Source organism: Ranitomeya imitator, chromosome 3 (assembly GCF_032444005.1).
Source record: "Ranitomeya imitator isolate aRanImi1 chromosome 3, aRanImi1.pri, whole genome shotgun sequence".
Classification (NCBI taxonomy): Eukaryota; Metazoa; Chordata; class Amphibia; order Anura; family Dendrobatidae; genus Ranitomeya; species Ranitomeya imitator.
In genome coordinates, this window is record NC_091284.1 from 533098456 (window position 1) to 533110480 (window position 12025).

Below are 12025 nucleotides of genomic sequence, written 5' to 3' on the forward strand. Positions count from 1 at the left end.
CTGCTCATTCCCCAGACCTGAATCCAATTGAACACATCTGGGACATCATGTCTCACTCCATCCACCAATGTCACGTTGCACCACAGACTGTCTAGGAGTTGGTGGATGCTTTAGTCCAGGTCTGGGAGGAGATCCTTCAGGAGACCATCCGCCGCCTCATCAGGAGCATGCCCAGGCATCATATGGAGGTCATACAGGCACGTGGAGGCCACACACACACACACTACTGAGCATCATTTCCTTATTTTGAGGCATAACCACTGAAGTTGGATCAGCCTGTAATTTGATTTTCCACTTTGATTTTGAGCATCATTCCAAATCCAGGCCCCCAATGGTTAATAAATTTGATTTCCATTGATGATTTTTGTGTGATTTTGTTGTCAGCACATTCAACTTTGTACAGAACTAAGTATTCAATGAAAATATTTCATTCAGATCTAGGATGTGTTATTTGAGTGTTCCCTTTATTTTTTTGGGCAGTGTATTTGGTCATGTAAAAACATGCAAGATTTCTGGCACTCACAGACCTGTGACTTCTTTAAAAGGCTCCTCTGTCCTCCACTCATTGCCTGTAGTAATGGCACCTGTTTGAACTTTTTTCAGTACAAAAAACACCTGTCCACAACCTCAAACAGTCACACTCAAAACTCCACTATGGTGAAGACGAAAGAGCTGTTGAAGGACACCAGAAACAAAATTTTAGCCCTGCACCAGGATGGGAAGATTGAATCTGCAATAGGCAAGCAGCTTGGTGTGATGAAATCAACTGTGGGAGCAATAATAAGAAAATGGAAGACATACAAGACCATTGAAAATCTCCCTCGATCGGGGGCTCCACGCAAGATTTCACCCCATGGGGTCAAAATGATCACAAGAACGGTGATCAAAAATCCCAGAACCAAACGGGGGGACCTAGTGAATGACCTGCATACAGCTGGGACTACCGTTACAAAGGCTACCACCAGTAACACACTACTCCACCAGGGACTCAGATCCTGCAGTGCCAGACGTGTCCCCCTGCTTAAGCAAGTACATGTGCGGGCCCATCTGAAGTTTGCTAGAGAGCAATTGGATTCTCCAGAAGAGTATTTGGAGGCTGTCATGTGGTCTGATAAAACCAAAGTAGAACTTTTTGGTAGAAACAAAACTTGTCGTGTTTGGAGGAGTCAGAATGCTGAGTTGCATCAAAAGAACACAATACCTACTGTGAAGCATGGGGGTGGCAACATCATGTTTTGGGGCTGTTTCTATGCAAATGGACCAGGACAACTGATCCATGTACATAAAAGAATGAATGGGACTATGTTTCGTGAGATTATGAGTGCAAACCTCCTTCCGTCAGCAAGGGCATTGAGGATGAAACATGGATGGGTCTTTCAGCATGATAATGCTCCCAAGCACACCACCAGGGCAACGAAGGAAAAAGGAATTAAAATTAGACCTACTGGTAATTCGGTTTCCAGGTAATTTCTCAGGACAGCACCCTCATTTTCCCTCCCTTATGTTTATCTTTAGACTAACACAAGATCGATCTTCCTGCAGATCATTGTTCCATCAAGTCACCATGGCTCGAGATCATCCGGGAGCCGTTAAAGGGTTTCTTACGAATGAGTTTCTAGTGACTCGTATGGACCATTTGCATCCCAACCTTCTGTGGTACTTTGAAAAACACTGGTGAGTGGAGGTGGAAGGGGCCTTTAACTTCTCTGTGATCCTGTCCCTTTATAGGTCAATGAAGGACTACCCTCTAGTGTGCTGTCCTGAGGGACTCCCTGGAAGGCAAATTACCAGTAGGTCTAATTCTCTTTATTATTATACCTAACACATTTTGGGATAGAGTCTTGGAAATGAACACACTCCTTTAAATAAGGATGAGCATTCACATAAGTGTAAGGCTGTGTGCTGCCCATATACAAAATTGATGCACTGGTCAGTGAGCTGTCCGGATGTTCAGTCAAGGTGGAACCATTGCAATTATATAGAAAACATATTTGACCTTTTATTATTGATTATGTAAAAAATGGATTTAATAAGGATTATACACAGCCCAGTGTTCTGACCACTGCTACAACCACACCAGAGAAAACAGAGAGTCTATCCAAACTCCTCCAAGCAGTCCAGTCAGTGTTAAATTTTTGGAATTGGACTCTCTGCCCCTACATCATTCTGCTCTCAGATTATATATCTGGTGACAGATTCCCTTTAACCTTTGGCTATAAATGACTGAACAGTAATTAGAAATCTCCCCCACAGTGTTGGTACAGTATCGCCCCTTCTAAATTGTGCCTTTTCATACAACATTGTATGGGACTGGTGTGCCCAACTTTACCCGTCTATGTGGCTTTACATTTTTAACTCCATGGTGTATTACCTGTAGGGACCAGAGGTACAAACATGAATGTATGGCGAGGTACAACAATAACTCTGGCGTCTGGGCTATCATTTACTATTTAGAGATCTTAGTGTTGATAACTTGTTCGACACTGATCCTGCCATTATGGAAAACCACAATAATAACACAGCGAGAAAAATGTTCAGTTGTATATGCAAATCCTGCTTCCCTACATCCTCTGCTCGTACTCATCCAAAGGCTGGTTCAATATTTATTCATGAACAGAACAGAGAGAATCCGTCAGGCAAAGCTTTGAAACATCCGCCTGGGAAATGTCCTCAGCAGTGTGAGAGTAAAGCAGCTTTGCACAGTTATCCAGTGCGGAGACTATGTACAGAGCCTACCTCCAGAGACATAGATGTCAAATATCAAGCTTTTCAATGGGAGGACAATACTTCCGGCATCGTCTTCTTCCTCCCTGTGATTCTGTACGGTGAACGTGTAGAATACGTAATTATACATATACATTGTTTTCTCCATAAGACTGATTACACCACAAGGGATGGAAAGATTTCACTCGGAAACGGTATAAAGATGAGATCAAGACATCACACAGAAACCTAGACTCTGGTTTGTAAAATATTTATATACATTCATTGCATGCATTTACCAAGCCTGAGGCGCTAAGCCTCGGATCACTATGGAAATACTAGTTATATCTTTAAAAAATACAGAAAAACCTGAATAAACCTGAATAAACACATGTGAACACATGCATCAGAATCAGTCTGTTATGTCTGTGCTGCTATTTTTTATAGGCTGAAAATGAAGATTTGGCGGAGTCATCCAATATCATGCGCTTGCCAAACCTCAGGCAGTTTATGCACACAAAATAAAAATGTAATAGAGTGAAAGGCAAACATATTCATGCATGGTAAGTTGTCAACATCTCTTTTTAATAGATTTTGCAGGAAATGCTCTTGTATAGAAAGCTAACAGGTCCATAAAATATACTATTCCTGATATATGTCAAAAAAGTATTATTTTGGTACATGTTTGGATAATATGCATTGGTTACACTACTTATTTTAAGTGCATTTGAAAGCATAGGGATTTTTGATACTGATGGAAACCATTAGATATGTTTTGCTACAAGTATTTACTAGTAGTGATTGAACAATTGCCATACAGTGGTGCTCCATAAGATTTTCATGCAAGTCCTAAAGTTTGCTAGCAAGATCAAAATCAAGCAAATAAGTCGAAAACATTAGACTGTCATTTTTTAAATAAGGAAAACAATCCAATATTGTATTGAGGTATCTAATGAGCATGCATGTGCAAAAGTCAATGTAAAACAAGGGGAGCCGGGTCAGAAGATAAATCACCTATTGTGAACTGTGGATCCCGTATTATCACCTGTGTATAAGTTGTTATTCATCCTGCCTCTGATTATAATAAGCCTTCTGAAAACTGTTCCCGAAAGGACGTGAAGTATGTTAACAACAGAGAGAGTGTGAAAAATGCAAGATTTTTTTCTTATTATTAACGACTTCAATTTATAGATTCATTTAGTTCTATGCCTGTGGACATCAGTGGGGTCATGCTGAATTCATGAATGGAGAATTGGATCTTGCTCCCTATGATTTTGCATCTGAAATCTACTACATTCCACCATTAGAAATAAATTATGTGTGTATACCGGTATATATATATATATATATATATATATATATATATATATATATATATTTTTTTTTTTTTTTACATACATATATATATATATATACATATACAGTGGGGCCAAAAAGTATTTAGTCAGTCAGCAATAGTGCAAGTTCCACCACTTAAAAAGATGAGAGGCGTCTGTAATTTACATCATAGGTAGACCTCAACTATGGGAGACAAACTGAGAAAAAAAATCCAGAAAATCACATTGTCTGTTTTTTTAACATTTTATTTGCATATTATGGTGGAAAATAAGTATTTGGTCAGAAACAAACAATCAAGATTTATGGCTCTCACGGACCTGTAACTTCTTCTTTAAGAGTCTCCTCTTTCCTCCACTCATTACCTGTAGTAATGGCACCTGTTTAAACTTGTTATCAGTATAAAAAGACACCTGTGCACACCCTCAAACAGTCTGACTCCAAACTCCACTATGGTGAAGACCAAAGAGCTGTCAAAGGACACCAGAAACAAAATTGTAGCCCTGCACCAGGCTGGGAAGACTGAATCTGCAATAGCCAACCAGCTTGGAGTGAAGAAATCAACAGTGGGAGCAATAATTAGAAAATGGAAGACATACAAGACCACTGATAATCTCCCTCGATCTGGGGCTCCACGCAAAATCCCACCCCGTGGGGTCAGAATGATCACAAGAACGGTGAGCAAAAATCCCAGAACCACGCGGGGGGACCTAGTGAATGAACTGCAGAGAGCTGGGACCAATGTAACAAGGCCTACCATAAGTAACACACTACGCCACCATGGACTCAGATCCTGCAGTGCCAGACGTGTCCCACTGCTTAAGCCAGTACATGTCCGGGCCCGTCTGAAGTTTGCTAGAGAGCATTTGGTTGATCCAGAGGAGTTTGGGGAGAATGTCCTATGGTCTGATGAAACCAAACTGGAACTGTTTGGTAGAAACACAACTTGTCGTGTTTGGAGGAAAAAGAATACTGAGTTGCATCCATTAAACACCATACCTACTGTAAAGCATGGTGGTGGAAACATCATGCTTTGGGGCTGTTTCTCTGCAAAGGGGCCAGGATGACTGATCCGGGTACATGAAAGAATGAATGGGGCCATGTATCGTGAGATTTTGAGTGCAAACCTCCTTCCATCAGCAAGGGCATTGAAGATGAAACGTGGCTGGGTCTTTCAACATGACAATGATCCAAAGCACACCAACAGGGCAACGAAGGAGTGGCTTCGTAAGAAGCATTTCAAGGTCTTGGAGTGGCCTAGCCAGTCTCCAGATCTCAACCCTATAGAAAACCTTTGGAGGGAGTTGAAAGTCCGTGTTGCCAAGCGAAAAGCCAAAAACATCACTGCTCTAGAGGAGATCTGCATGGAGGAATGGGCCAACATACCAACAACAGTGTGTGGCAACCTTGTGAAGACTTACAGAAAACGTTTGACCTCTGTCATTGCCAACAAAGGATATATTACAAAGTATTGAGATGAAATTTTGTTTCTGACCAAATACTTATTTTCCACCATAATATGCAAATAAAATGTTAAAAAAACAGACAATGTGATTTTCTGGATTTTTTTTTCTCAGTTTGTCTCCCATAGTTGAGGTCTACCTATGATGTAAATTACAGACGCCTCTCATCTTTTTAAGTGGTGGAACTTGCACTATTGCTGACTGACTAAATACTTTTTTGCCCCACTGTATATTTTCATATAACAGCTCAGCATTTCTATTGGAATTTATATAATGTGAATGAATAATGTGTTACACATATGTGACACTTTTTCTTGCTGCTAAGTAAAGGTAAAATTCATGTTTATATGGAAATGTACAGCAGGGTATGCGAGTTGCATTATGTATAAGAAAGTAAAGAGTCCAAATCTGACAGGGATGATCTTTTTATAGTTGTGAACATGTATCCCTGAGGAATATTGTATGGCGTCATCAGTAAAGGGCTGTGCTTGGGGAAATACAATGGAATACTGTTGTATGGAAATACGGAGACAGAAACAGAACAATAAAGTAATAAAATAAATCAATTTCTATAGAAATAACTTTCCAATCACTGGAGGTCCGACCACTGATCCCAAGAATCGGAGCTCCGATGATAGTTGATCATGCACACCTCAGCTCCATTCATTCTTATGGAAGTGCCAGAGACCAGTGGAGTGCAGCCATCTCCAGCAGTGCCACTGAGTGGAGAAGAGGTGAACATGATCAACCGCTGCGTCAATCACACAGAGCTCTTCAGCCACCCAGTTCTCAGAATCAGGGCTAATTTATCTACTTTCAAATCGATAGGGGATAACTTCCAAACTTAAAAATACCACTTTAAGTGTATGGTTTATAACAATGCACCAAAAAGGACATGTGTGACTTCAGCCTAAAGTGTGATTCACAGTAAATCCAAAGGCCAGGGCTGGAGGTGTCAGATTCTAGCACGGGTATGAGATGCTCATCGTTTCACAGGCTAGTTTGACATGACAGGTTACTTTGACATTTTTTGCAGCACAAGTGCTTATGAATACAATATATTTCTGTTCCTTTTGTAGACAGCGTGCACCTTTTATTTTCTGCATCAAAGTTGTAATCAATACTTAAAGGGAATCTGTCAGCATGTTTTTTGCTATGTAACTGGAGAGCAGTATGAGATAAGAGCAGAGAGCTTGATTCCAACCAAGTATCACTTACTGGGCTGCTTGGTGCAGTTTCGATAGAATCCCTGTTTTCCCTGCTGTAGATGTAGCAGTGGTCAGAATACTGAGCTGTATATAAGCCCACCCACATCCCTTATTGGCAGCTTTCTGTGTACACTGTACATTGTTAGAAAGCTGCCAATCAGTAGTGGGGCGGGTTACACAGATTAGGTGGTCTGGTTTGCATGCAACACCTAGTGCAGCAGTGATAATCTCATGCTGATAAAACACTAATTGTGTTGAAACGACAAAATATAGATTAGTAAGTGACACATTGCTGGAATCAGACTCACTGTCCCTACATCTGTTCTAGGTTAAATAGCAAAAACCTGCTGACAAGTTCACTTTCAAACTTTTCAACATGTATTGAACACACAATTACGTACACATATGCACAGGCAAATACAACTTTGACACACATCATAACAAAAAACATTAAACTGAGCAGAGAAAAATATATGTAAGATCCAGATTGAAAAGTCATAAAGGGTCTATTTGTTATCATCTCTTCCTGAAGGGAATCTGTCCTTATGAACATCCCTCCTAAGCGGTCTACATGGCCATAGAAGGTTGAATAAAATTAAACCACAGTTGTTTAAATTAATTCCCATATTTCTAAATGTGTAAATTGTTAAGATGCATAGATCTTACTGAGAATCTGCCTCCAGAGCTTATTTTAACTGAAAGGCACATGTAATGACTGACAGTCTGCTCTCCTGATCTGCATGTCTCACACTGGTAACTCCTCCTTTCATTTAAAATAAGCTTTGGAGGCAGATTCTTGGGGGGATCTGTGTCTGAACTATAGATCTTAACAGCTCATTTACATATTAACCCCTACAGCACAAGTGGGAAACGGGTGAATGGAGCGTACTCATGCAACTAGTTTGCCCCATACTCAGCAGGTGGTAGCTGTGTATTACAGCCAGAACCTGCCGCTATCAATCGCGGGGTAGAGAGGTGCCCTGGCTGCGATTGTTAACCTGCTAAATGCTGCTGTCAATCTCGGACAGCGGTGTTGTGAGTTCTGTTTTTGGGCTCCCTCTGGTGGTTACTGATGGTACTGGGTGATTTGTGTTCTGCTGTCTCTGGTGTCCACCTGTTCTATTAGCATTTGGGAGTTTCCTATTTAACCGGGCTTTCTTGTCATTTCCCCGCCGGCTATCAAGGTTATCAGAGTGTTTTGTTACCTCAGCTTCTGGCTTCAGTAATCTTCAGGACAAGCTAAGTTTTAGATTTTCTTGTTCCACGTTTTGCTTTATTTTGTCTTGTCCAGCTTGCATATAATTGTTTCTTTGCTGCTGGTTGCTCTAGTGGGCTGTAATTGTTCCTCATGTTCCATGAGTTGGAACATGAGTTCAAGTAATTTCAGGATGGTTTTTTGAAGGGTTTTTTGCTGACCGCGCAGTTTACTTTTGTATCCTCTGCTATCTAGTTTTAGCGGGCCTCATTTTGCTGAATCTGTTTTCATACTGTGTATGTGCCTTCCTCTCATTTCACCGTCATTATATGTGGGGGGCTGCTATTTCTGTGGGGTATTTCTCTGGAGGCAAGAGAGGTCTGTGTTTCTTCTAATAGGGGAAGTTAGATCTTCGGCTGGTGCGAGACGTCTAGGACCAACGTAGGCACGTTCCCCGGCTATTGTTATTTGTGTGTTCAGGTTTAGGGTCGCGGTCAGCTCAGGTTCCATCACCCTAGAGCTCGTTGGTGCTTGTCCTTTTGTGATTCCCTGCCATTGGAATCATGACACAGCAGCATTTAACATGCACCGGCATGTGAGCGTGTCAAGATCTCTGCCCATCCAGAGGCGTAGCTAGAGCTTTTGCCGCCCGGGGCTGTTCCCGAGTTTGGCGCCCCCCCCCCCTCTCAATACAAACAAGGGTTACCAAAAATGGTTTTCCTGTTTTGTAGAACTTAAACTGGGTCTAATGGTGTCACCCCCACATGCCAAACCTGTGACTTAATACCACCACACCATGGCCAGACCACATAGTGACCGAATAATACTACATACAAGGGACAAATACCACAACACCATTTCCAGACCACATATTACCACCACATAGTGACTGAATACTACAATACTGATCAGTAATAAAAAAACAACACAATACTATCACCATAAGTGCCAGTATTCACAGGAGATCTGTACTTAGTGTGCAGTGTCTGTGTAGAGGTAATACAGAGATCACTGGTGGTATTATACACAGGAACTCTGTATATAATGTATAGATAATACAGTGATCACTGGTGACATTGTACACAGGACCTCTGTATATAGTATACAGTGTATAGTGTCAGTGTATAGGTAACACTGACTCACCAGTGATGTCTCTAGGTGATGTCCTTCATCTTTCATCCAGCACAGACCGCCATCATTCCTTCCAGCCAGGACTCGTTTCTGCAGGAAATAACACAGTTATCTCGAGCTCCGCTTGCAGAACACATTACTTAATTTTTCACAACTTCTACATTACACCACATGAAGAAAAAAAGGTGATATAGTGTCACTCTGCACAGTAACAGGACCGCCCCCCCATTTAAAACAGTATCCTCAAAAAATAAAATAAATACATCACTGCAGTAATAATATCCCTTAATTAGCCCCTATGGTAATACTATTCCCCACCCTGGCCCCGTTTATCTCATTCCTGGCTCCAGCCATATGTTCTCGCATCCTGCCCTCATGAGTATCCATTCTACCCCATATGATCTCCCCATCCTGCCCCACCAGCCTCCATCGTATCCGTCCTGCCCCATGATCCAATCCTGCCCCATGATCCAATCCTGCCCCGTGTCTCCAATCATGCCCCGTATCTACATTCTGCCCATGCCTCAAGTCCTGCCCCCAGTGTGTCCAGCATATTACCCCCATGTTGTCCAGCATTGCCCCAGTGTGTCCAGCATATTACCCCCAGTGTGTCCAGCAATCTGCCCCAGTGTCCAGCATTGCCCCAGTGTGTCCAGAAATCTGCCCCAGGGTCTCCAGCATTGCCCCAGTGTGCACAGCAATCTGCCACAGTGTGCACAGCAATCTGCCACAGTGTGCACAGCAATCTGCCACAGTGTCCAGCATTGCCCCAGCGTGTCCAGCAATCTGCCCCAGTGTCCAGCATTGCCCCAGTGTCCAGAAATCTGCCCCAGGGTCTCCAGCATTGCCCCAGTATATCCAGAAATCTGCCCCAGTGTGTCCAGAAATCTGCCCCAGGGTCTCCAGCATTGCCCTAATGTGTCCAGAAATCTGCCCCAGGGTCTCCAGTATTGCCCCAGTGTGTCCAGCATTGCCCCCAGTGTGTCCAGAAATCTGCCCCATGGTCTCCAGCATTGCCCCCAGTGTGTCCAGCATTGCCCCCAGTGTGCACAGCAATCTGCCCCAGCGTGCACAGCAATCTGCCCCAGCGTGCACCGCAATCTGCCCCAGCGTGCACAGCAATCTGCCCCAGCGTGCACAGCAATCTGCCCCAGCGTGTCCAGCAATCTGCCCCAGTGTTCAGCATTGCCCCAGTGTCCAGAAATCTGCCCCACGGTCTCCAGCATTGCCCCAGTATGTCCAGAAATCTGCCCCAGTGTGTCCAGAAGTCTGCCCCAGGGTCTCCAGCATTTCCTCAATGTGTCCAGAAATCTGCCCCAGGGTCTCCAGTATTGCCCCAGTATGTCCAGCAATCTGCCCCAAGGTCTCCTGTATTGCCCCAGTGTGTCCAGCATTCTGCCCCATGGTCTCCAGTATTGCCCCAGTGTGTCCAGTATTCTGCCCCATGGTCTCCAGTATTGCCCCAGTGTGTCCAGCATTCTGCCCCATGGTCTCCAGTATTGCCCCAGTGTATCCAGCAATCTGCCCCATGGTCTCCAGTATTGCCCCGGTGTGTCCAGCAATCTGCCCCATGGTCTCCAGTATTGCCCCAGTGTCTCCAGCATTGCCCCCAGACAGAGTCAGACATAAAGAAAAAAAAAATCCTCACCTCTCCCGTTCCTAGCGCAGGTCCGGTGCAGCCAGTCAGCGTCTCTCCAGCTCTGCAACGCTCAGGACAGAGAGGCTGAGCGGCGCGCACAGTGATGACGTCATCGCGCCCTCTGCCCTGAGACGTCGCAGAGTCAGAGGGCGCTGAAGACGCTGCAGCTGCCGCAGGAACCAGGAGAGGTGAGTATTAGAGTGGGGGCCGGGGGTGGGGGGAGCCTGGTCTTGGCGGCGGACGGCGCCGCTCAAAGATTTAAAGGGCCCGCGTCTTTTTTTTTTCTTCCTCCTCCTGCAGCGACGGCCTCCCCCCGCATTGTGCCGCCCGGGGCGGCCCGCCCCCCCGCACCCCCTTTCCTACGCCACTGTGCCCATTGATGTGCCCGTGTCATGATTGTGGAATGCCGTACAGTTGTCATGACAGCTTGGGGTCAGCTTATTACCCCTGCGGCTGTCATTATGGAGCTCCTTTGAAACTATGTGAAGGAGACCTTGATTTTTGCTCTATACAGCGATGCTGTGGCATCTCTGTATATAACACAGGAGATCAGATGATCGCATCTTCAAGTCCTTTAAGTGGGTTAACAATAACAGTGAAAAGTAAAAAATATGTTTTAAAACATGAAGAAAATAAAAAACCTAAAAGTTCAAATCACCCTCCTTTTCCCCATTTAAAATACAGATATTAAAAAAAATGTTAAAAAATACACGTCGTATCACTGCATTCAGAAATGTCCGATCTATCAAAATATAAAAACAATTAACCCGATCAATAAACATCATAAATGCAAAAGATTAAATAATGCCAAAACTATTATTTTTTCACTGCAATTAAAACAAAAAAGGCTATAACAAGCTATCAAAAAAATGACATCTGTACCAAAATGGTACTACACAAAAACGGTGTATCACCCCGCAAAAAAATAAACCTTCACACAGCTCTATCACACAAAAAATAAAAGTGTTACGAGTCTCGGAAAATGGTGATACAACCCAAAAACTTTTATTTGCAAACTTCTGATTTTTTTCACCACGAAAATAATAAAAAAAACTGGACATGTTGAGTATCGCTGTAACCGTACTGATGAGGAGAATAATATTACATGGTCATTTTTACAACAAAATGTACACCATAAAAACAATTTCCAAAAAACAATCTAAGAACTGTATTTTTGGCTCAGTTTAACAGCAATTGGAAATTTTTTTTCGTAAAAATGAAAATAGACTCTGTCGTGAACGGGTTAAGAAAATCATTCTCTGGAATAAAACATTGTATCACAGATATCAAGGCATTTTATTCAACCTTCTATGATCTGCTTAGGAGGGTTGATACTACTGGCAAATTCCCT